The sequence below is a fragment of the Polyodon spathula genome, chromosome 22 (assembly GCF_017654505.1).
Source record: "Polyodon spathula isolate WHYD16114869_AA chromosome 22, ASM1765450v1, whole genome shotgun sequence".
In the NCBI taxonomy this organism is placed as follows: domain Eukaryota; kingdom Metazoa; phylum Chordata; class Actinopteri; order Acipenseriformes; family Polyodontidae; genus Polyodon; species Polyodon spathula.
Window position 1 is genome coordinate 7093406 of NC_054555.1, and position 9639 is coordinate 7103044.

Below are 9639 nucleotides of genomic sequence, written 5' to 3' on the forward strand. Positions count from 1 at the left end.
TGATGTGACTTCAGTTGACAAAGCTTTCCTGGGTGGCACAGTCTGATCTTATTCATTATTCAGCTGGGCCGTTCTGTGTCCTGGCATTTTAGGTTCAGTAACTTCATTAACACAAGTGTCCCTGCCAGAGAGGTGTTAATGAAGAAGTTAGATGTGTTTTGTATTCCAGCACAAAAAGAAGAGAAGCAGGGTTTTCTTAAATACAGGGTTCCAACATACAATCAAGGCTTATCTTAACATATACATATGTATATATGTTTTATGTCTACCCCTAAGTGGGTTATCCTTAACTCTTTGATCTGTCAGGCAGGATTCTGTTTTGGTTTACGGCGATGTGATCTATAATGAGTAATAGTTATAATTCTTGTAAATTGATTTTAAAAAAGAGGAGGTTTAACCCATGTATTCTCCAGCAAATCAAAACTGCACCCTAAATCAGAACTTCCAAATCAAATATTCAAAAGGCACTAGATCAGCTCATTTTTTATGAGAAGGTTTATTGTTTAATTAGTTTTAGTTTTATATAATTAACAAAGTTAGTATAATAAAGCAGCCAGATTTCCTTTGTTTAAACTCCACAGGCTACAGGATTACAACAGCCTCCTGCATAGTTTTGATTGGTTCTTCATTGTTCATTGTGAATAATATTATTCAGTAGCGGAATCATCTTATCTGTTAATGAAAGGTACTTGGGATTCTCCTTCTGAACTTAATGAGGAATGGAATAGATACCTATGGCTTTCAGTGTGGAGCAATCAACTCAATCATTTAGCGCTAATTGCTGGCAAAATTGATGTATGCATGATCATGTGTTACAAATGAAATTTGCCAGATGGTCTACAGCATCTCAGAATTTGACTAAATTCAATGACTCAATTTAATTTAAATGTAATGACTAAATTCACATTTCAGGAAAAGTGCCTTTTTTTAGATGTATATCATTGTAACGTGGTTAATATTTGGCTGGTTTTATTTTAAAATGCACTCAAATGTGCCTGACCATAACCAATGGGTTTTAATGTACAGTCAAAACAGAATTTAAATATCTGAGTAAAACTTAATCTATTTGATGTTATGTTTTTTTTGTGGATTACCTCATCTCTTTATAATGTCCTTCCAGATAAAGCTATTCCTTAGAGCATGCCAGTCGGCGGTCACCAATTTGGGGGTAAAATGAAGAACAAATTTCCATTGGTTGAAGAAACAGGCTTGTAACCTGTCCCCTGTTCAAATCCCGGCTCAGCCACTGACTCACTGTGTGACCCCAAGCAAGTCACTTAACCTCCTTGTGCTCCGTCTTTCGGGTGAGACGATGTTGTAAGTGACTCTGCAGCTGATGCAGAGTTCACACACCCAAGTCTCGTGTCTCGTAAAGCTCTTTGTGATGGTGATCCATTATGAAAGGCTATATATTTATATTTATACTGTGCATATGGCTGTTCTGAATCACATTTATTTTTCATATTTATAGCCAAAACACCCCCCAAAACAAATGACAATCACTAGCCAAAGTTTAAGGGAGGTAAGCTGTTGTAGCAGTGATCTGACACTGCCTGATGTGTAAAGCACTTCAAGATTCTGAACAGGTTCATTTGAAGATGTTCCTAACACAGAATTGCCCTTTGAGCATGGGTTTCCAAAGAGATATTTATAATGAAGCAAGCCACTTGATTTTAAGCCGATGAGATATTCCAGCAGCATTAGACATTTCTAAGCAGCTCTTGGTTGAATGGATGCTGACTAATGCTCTGACACTGTCTGACAGCGGACAAGGCATGTAAATGTTTATCAAATGTTTTCCATTGCAAATCATTTAGCAGAGGAGGATATAAGGATGTCTCATGCTCTGATTATCCATATTTTCCAATACAGCTGGCTTAAATGCAACATGGCTATTGTAAGAGTTAGATCTTTAACTTCAACAAAGCTACTGTACCACATCAATCATTATAAAGATCCAGATAAAATATACAATTTCTGAATTGTGTGTTGCATCTTGTGTAGAGGACTTAAACCAGTTGAAATTAACACTAAAATGTTTCAAAACATTAAAATAAACCCCTGATGAAGATGATTCTGTGTGAGAATAAAAGAATATTGGCCCTGTCACCCTGTCGCACATATATATATATATATATATATATATATATATATATATATATATATATATATATATGCAGGGGTTCATTTGTGCAGGTTTGCGCAAGATACCAAACCTTTTTGTCTGATAGATGAGAATTACACAGTTTGCCAATGAACTCTACGTTATATAGATAACATGCAATTAAAAAAAAAACGCTTTCCTGTTCCATGAATTGACAAAAGTGCACTGTAAACGTCCACAACTAGCACCCTTAACAACAACACTGTTGTCGCTCCTGTTCATGAGATTAGTTGGCCCACCACTGGTATTGTTTAAACAATAAGATATGAACCCCCGTCCCCCAGCAGAAGAGCACATGAAGCATACAGTATATGAGAACTATTGTAAACCAATTGTTTTACCCCTGATTTTTCCCAAATTTGGAATGTCCAGTAATTGTTCCCCTCACCGTAGCAATTCCCCACACAGCTAAGGAGAACTGAAGATTCAGTGGCCGTCTTCCAATGCCACGACCAAGCCAGCATCCTCTTTTACACCCAGGAACTCAGGAACGGATGTCAGCGATCTACTGACCTCTGAAGGACAAAGGCCAGCCTTGCAAGTGTCTGCTATTGAGTTCACTGGGTGCCTAGCCAGCAGGGCTCAGTGTAGCACAATGAGGAGAAACAGTTGCTGCCAGTTTTCCCTCCCTTACCCACGGGCGTATCAGAGCTAATGCCACGCTCCCTTTGCAATACCCAGCGAAGACCAGCCACTTCGTACAGCCAGGATGTGAACCGATCGACACATCTTTTAATGAAAAAAAAGCATTTGTTTGCATTCAGAAATTTACACTTTTATAAAATGTTTAAATGATATTGGAACCAAACATTATTTACAGATCCACAGTTTGCAAGCTTTCTCTAGTACAGATAATTCCGTCAGCATCGCTCATTAATTATTGTGAACTCTTCTCACACCAAGCTTGAGCAACTTAAATATAGCAGAGAGAGAGAGAGAGAGAGAGAGAGAGAGAGAGAGAGAGAGAGAAGCTGGGAAATGCATTGAATTGTCATCCACAGGAATGAAGGTGCAATTTTCAACCAGCTGGGAAGAAAGATGTGTGAAATCTCTACAGCTCATCATGATCATCAGTGAAACTGTGCAGTACCTCATTGTCACATTGTTCTAGAGCAAGGGCTGTAATGACATTTTCACAATAACAAGTGACGTTTGTGACGTTTTCACAATAACAAGTCTTGTTATGTGAAAAACCCCAATGGTGCTGTGCTATTTATTGTAATCGGCTATCATTACAACATGAGAAACACATGCAGTCCACTGAAAATTAAGTCCCTTATACCCCTGAATTCTGCATACAATATAAGAAGACCACTTCATTTTTAATTGTACTGTAACATGTTACATTAAATGTTTCTAATTACTGTGTATTTTCATAGTAGTTATATTGTAATTACATGTGTACTTACACATCATTACAATGGTATTATGTACAGTTATAGTGTACTTAACATGTAAATCTTTTTGCACAATAAATGTAAGTACATGATAGTATCAAAAAAGTATTAGTATTAGTTTAGAGTTAGGGTTAGGGTTGGGGTTAAATTTAGGATTAGGGTTAATTCGTGCAAAAGCATTGCATGATAACATTGGAATTATGTGTAAGTGTTTACTATGTTCACAACTCACTGTTGTGTATATTTATACTAACAGTAACATTTACAGATTCCACACCACTCCATTGCCATGCACCCCATGGCCTGATACATTCACATTCAACTTAACAGTAAACCGAACTGTATGCTAGGTGATAGTTAATATGACCAAGGCAAGATTTCTCTAACCTTAAAGATAAAGAAGTGATGGAAACACTTATCATTAAGTAGGCAATTTTAAGTGTAAGTACTGAGTTATTACTTATGTACTTACAGTGTATTTACAGTGTAGTTACACACAGTCACAATGTAAGGTAATGTGTAACTACTTATGTTGTTAAATTATTACACATCATGTATAATTATGCAACAGCACACAAATCCACATTACATTGTCACTGTGTGTAACTACACTGTATACTAATACACTGTAAGTACACTGAAGTGACTGCTTAGGGAACACAAGGGCTGCATTTATAAAACATTAGCAGTCTTCTGCGCTTTATCAGGCTAGGCTGTGTGAATATCAATGCTAATCTTTATAGACATGCGAGCACAGATGTATTAAGTACACTTTATACATTGTAACACAGTGTTTATTGAAATGTATATGAATGGAAGGGGGGGGGGGATCCAGTGGAATTGTTAATCATCACTGCAAGAATCCTGACTGGTTCTTGACTTGAGGCAGAGCCGGGAGAACACAGACTCTTGACAGCCAAAACTGCTAAGATGATCACAGTCCATCTGAGTTCAGCTAGTGTCTTCTGTTGCTTTAAAATTTTATAAACAAAGCCACGGGGACGACCGTGGGGAACAAGGCAGAAATGTTTCGCTTCACAGAGTGGAAAACGCAATCTTCTTACCTCAGCGACTTTCGATGGAGAACCACGGCAGAGGGACATCTGTTTACATGCAGGAGACTGCATTTGATTAACTGTTCCGTCGCTGTGTTTCTGGGTGCTGAGTGAAGGGTCAAGTGTTGAGAGTATTCCACCTAGAAGCATTTCTGAACAACAGCATCTTAAATTAGAACATGCCTGTAGCCATATTTCTTATTTAGCAAAATTGAGAGTGAAATCAGGTGAAATAGAAAATAACATTGGCTGACCACACACAGCCACATGTACAAACTGAATTGCTGAAATAGAGCTGTGGTCTATTCTAGCAACTCGATTGCCAATTGAAAATGTGTTAACAACTTGAGTTGACTATTAGTGACACACGGTCGGTTTTTATAGTCAATTTGAGTTGCCAAGAAAAAATTGCTTGCTTGTGTATCTCTGGCCTAAGCGCAAGCCGTGATGGGCTGAAAGATTTCTGAGGGTTATCCAGTATGCCAGCCAGTCACAGTCAATGTAACAAAGTTTTTGTTTTTAATACATGCCTCTCACAATCATTGTCACCTGATGCAAGAAAATGGACTGTCCGGGATAACTTTGGAGACGAAACATGATAAACACGCAGGCTGGGCACAGGGTTGGTGTCAGCAACCGGGCAACCCGAGCAAGCGCCCGGGGCCTGGACGCCAGAGGGGGGCCCACACACATACAGAAATGAAATTACAAATATGGGTAAATGTACTATTTCTGTACCAACTATCCTACTCAAGCAGCCTTTAGGGCTAGAAATGTTTAGTTTCCACTAAACTAAACTAAACTGTATGTGTGCAGTGCAGTGAAACTTTTCAGATCACCTTTTTTCTTTTCTCTTTTCCTGCTTGCGTTTTGTTCCCTTGGTCCAGCCTCTTCTCACTCCCTATTGGCTTTCGTCTTAACCCGGGTCTTCGTAAAGCCGAAAGCTATTGGCTGATCTCGATGTGCCAATTAAAGACATGCTATAACTGGAACATTTACTTTCTAGCAATCAAGACTTTCATTTGACAAGCTTTTATCTTATTATCGTATTATCATATTATGGTAACGTCTGTTATCATCCTAATGCCTGAACGCCTATTATAATTATACGATTTTAAACCATAAAAAATTAAACCTGCTGATCCTCTGGAACCTCCAAATAAAAAGAAACACAAATCTGGATGTCAAAAAACGGCAGGAAAAGAAATTTAAAAACAACTGCAATAAGCACATGGTCACATTATCTATGTTTCAGTCATTGCAACTAATTTTTTTAAACTTAGAAGTTCACAGCAAGGTCTCAAAAGACAATGTAAGAAATACACATTTCTTATATCCCCCAGGAGCAATGTGGCAGGGGGGACTGGATAAGGATGGTACAAAGTGAACTAAGAAGAACACATTAGTTAAGTATACTCTGATATTTCATACCCATTCAAAGCTTCTCTTTAAATAAATAATTATCTTTTTATTGGACATTACCTGTGTTGATGTGACCTGAAGCCTTTGCCCTACCACTCTAAATAAATCACCATGATGATATTCAAAGAGAATACATTTAATGGCTTCATACCAGCACACGCTGCATAAAACAAATTAGGAAACATAGAGAAAAGAAAAACACTGTCACAATCAGATTTAAAAAAGAAAATCCAATTTAAAGACGCCACCAATTTTGTGCTGTGAAAAATTATATTGAAATGCATGGTATTTCTTACAGAGATAAATGTAAGCATTGCTTCGGGGAAAAAAAAAAAAAGATTGTCAAATGAATATGTGAAACACAACTATGGGAAAGAAAACAGTTAGCTAAAAGTAGCTTACAAAAGTAATGGGTTTTATATAACCACTCAATATACCTGAGCTCTGTGAGGCACTTAGGGATTTGAAATATTGTTTGTGTGCATTTTCACATGTGTGCATCCTGCGCTAAGGCTGAATAACATTAAACGGTATATGCAATGTGATTTTTTTTCTTTTTTTTTTTTTTTTCTAAAGTATAAAATGTAAGCAGTTTACACTAACTGCAGTATAATAACACAGTAACTACACATGCACATGAGTGGCTATACCACAACAATACAAATGAAAAAATGAAGGGCACCAGCAGCAGACAGTGGAGAGGTTCTCCCAGATACGTTTCCCTGTTTACCTTCCACTCTCTTCTGATGATGACAAGCAACAGCCTTTGTTTACCCTGCAGTGTTATTCATTGTAAACCTCTCGCTCCTTGGTGTTTACCCCTTGAGATACATCATATACTACAGAACTTCAGACACATACAGCCCGGATGCAATATTCACATCAATGCAATTATCACTTTACGCAATGATATGTAATAGACAGGCTACTTGAAATGTCTTTGCAATTACACATGCACACCCAAGACTATTTTGAGGAGCATTTCAAAAAAGGACCAGTTCCCTTTAGTGTCTATTCTGAGGAATTCCTCTGTAGCTTTTGTATTTAAAATCTTTATAAAGACTACACAAACTACACTTTTCTTTTGTATGTAGTTACCGTGCTGCTCTAAAAGAGTAACCTAATGACACGATGGCTTTTAATCTGCATTCTTCTACCTGGAAAAATGAAGTGCAGAGAGCAGAGTTGCTTCAAAGAATGACATCTCACCTATTGAAAAATAGCTCTTCCAATGTACAGCTAATTATGAAGGACATTTTCAGGACAATCTATTAGAAATCAATTTGAAACACCTCTCGATTGCATGGCACTAGCTGGCACACTCTTTCATTTCCATCCTTCACATATTAAAGTCCCAAGACTAGGACAATAATGTCAACAGATAGCTCAATGCAGACTTTAATCTGCACAGTCATTTGTGCATTTAAAATGTACCATATGCAGCTGAGAACACAATTTAATTCAGAAGCATACATAGACTTATCAGTCTTTAACTGCAAAGCTCTGTTAAAAGGGAGTAAAAGCCCGGAGTTGTTATTTATTTATTTGTTTGTGTATTTGGGGTTTTTTTCAGCCAAGGCTCATGTGCTGTTTTCAGCTTTTCTGTTTTGTCGTTTTTCATCAAGCCCTGTCGTCTTGAGGGAAAGCGAGCTATTAAAAATGTGCGAGCGGCTGTCTGGTCAGTGCAATATCTCTGGAAACCTCTCCTCCCCCACCTCAGGGCCTGCATGGAGACAGCAGGCTCACAAACCTGATTCGAAAGGGATTTCTAGCCTTTGACGTCAAAGGGAATCCTACCACATCAATCATTCATGTCTTCCCTCAGAGCTGAGTGATTCGGCTTCTTTGTTTCTTTCCCTTTTTTTAATAAACAAGTCTGTTTGTTTTCTGTTTTCTTTTTTCAAATACAATTATATGCAGTTTTAATCAGCACAGAAGCAGGTGCACAATGGATGCCTGTTTTAGCTCAGAGCAGGTGCTCTGGGTAAAGGTGTAAACTCCATGTGACAAAAAGCACAAAGCAGAAGAACATAACATCTGTTTACAGTGTCTGATATTAGGCAGCCCCTTTCTCCTCACCTCTTGTTGTCAGCATCAGTTTGAGACACAAAGAAAGGTGTCACTTTGTTGGAAAGCACAAGTGACTGTGTCAAAGGCACGTAGCATGTGCCTTTCTGTTGCATAAGAGGTGTGCTATAGCTGGATGTTGTGATATTCTCCGAAATCATACTTTTATATACTCAAGTTAGGGACTGACCGCAAATGAACAACACAGAGGCTTTCTTGAATGTTCCATTTTGACCCCTCGTCTCCTTACGTTACATGCTGGTCACCAGAACTTTATGAAATGCTTACTGTCTTAAAGTGGCAGGAACATTACAGATGCTATAGCTCATGAACTTCAGATTTTTGTATCTTTGTAAAACAGTGTATCAAATAGTATATTTGTGTGAAATAGATGCATGGGCCTAAGCCATCACGCCTATTTGTTACACAGTTGCAGAGTGTTCCTTCACATACAAAACCCTGCATCACAGAGACATTGTTTAGTGAGTAGATTCAGTGCCCACACAGATGTCAACATGTCTAATAACTGATGTATATTGATCTATCACTACCTAATGAAAATCCCTTCCACTGTCCATTATACTGAACTCTATTACACTGCAAGCGCTGAATGTTTCATTAATCAGTGTTTGCTTCATATTAATTCACGATAAATCAATGAGCCGTCTGCAAGAGTAACGAAGGAGAAGGGTAATTATGTTCGGCTGTAGTATTCTTTTTTGATGTTCAAATTTGTAAGCCTACTCAAACATTTTCAAATGATGTTTTATTTGTTTCCTGGTTTGTTTCTTACAAAGGCTTCGGCTGAAATGTTTGTCAGTTTCTTACGCGTATCCATGTCTGAAGTTATGGAGGAACGGTTATGGAAACATAGTGGGCTGTAAAGCTTTCAGCTACTATACAGGCTGAGCAGTGTCACCACAAGCTTGTCTGAGTTCAAAGCAGCAGCAGCAGCAAACAGGCTGGATTAAACAAGCTGCTTCTTTAATTACTGAACATTCTAGAATGTCCCACCGGTGCACAAATTAATTCATTACACTTGAAATGTTAGCACTGTTGCTGCACACCACACACCTGTAATGAGAACCAGGTCAGATGAGTACCAAAATAGACTCATCAACTCTGCCACCTGCTGAATTCCTCATGTATAACCTTTTAAATACATTTCTTGCAGTCAGAAAGAACCGGCTTTGAGTATTAATAGAGACTTACTTCATATTATCAATGAAATATATGAAGGTTAATGTGACTTTGAGCTCCTTTGTGAAAAGAATTTAGGCTGCCATTTATAATTTTTAAATCTACATTATTATTAATATTGAATAACTCTATTATGTTACCATCTGTTTAATTGTGGGGCAATAACATTGTATTAGCTGCCATAGTTTTCAGTTGAATTAATCAGAGGTTATTATGGTCCCATGACTTGGGTTTTAACCCTGGTGTCTTCCTCATATTCCCATACAGTTAAATCATCTCAAACAAGTCCTTAGCTCCAAAAACAAGATGTTGAATCTCAGTGGATCTGCCCTGT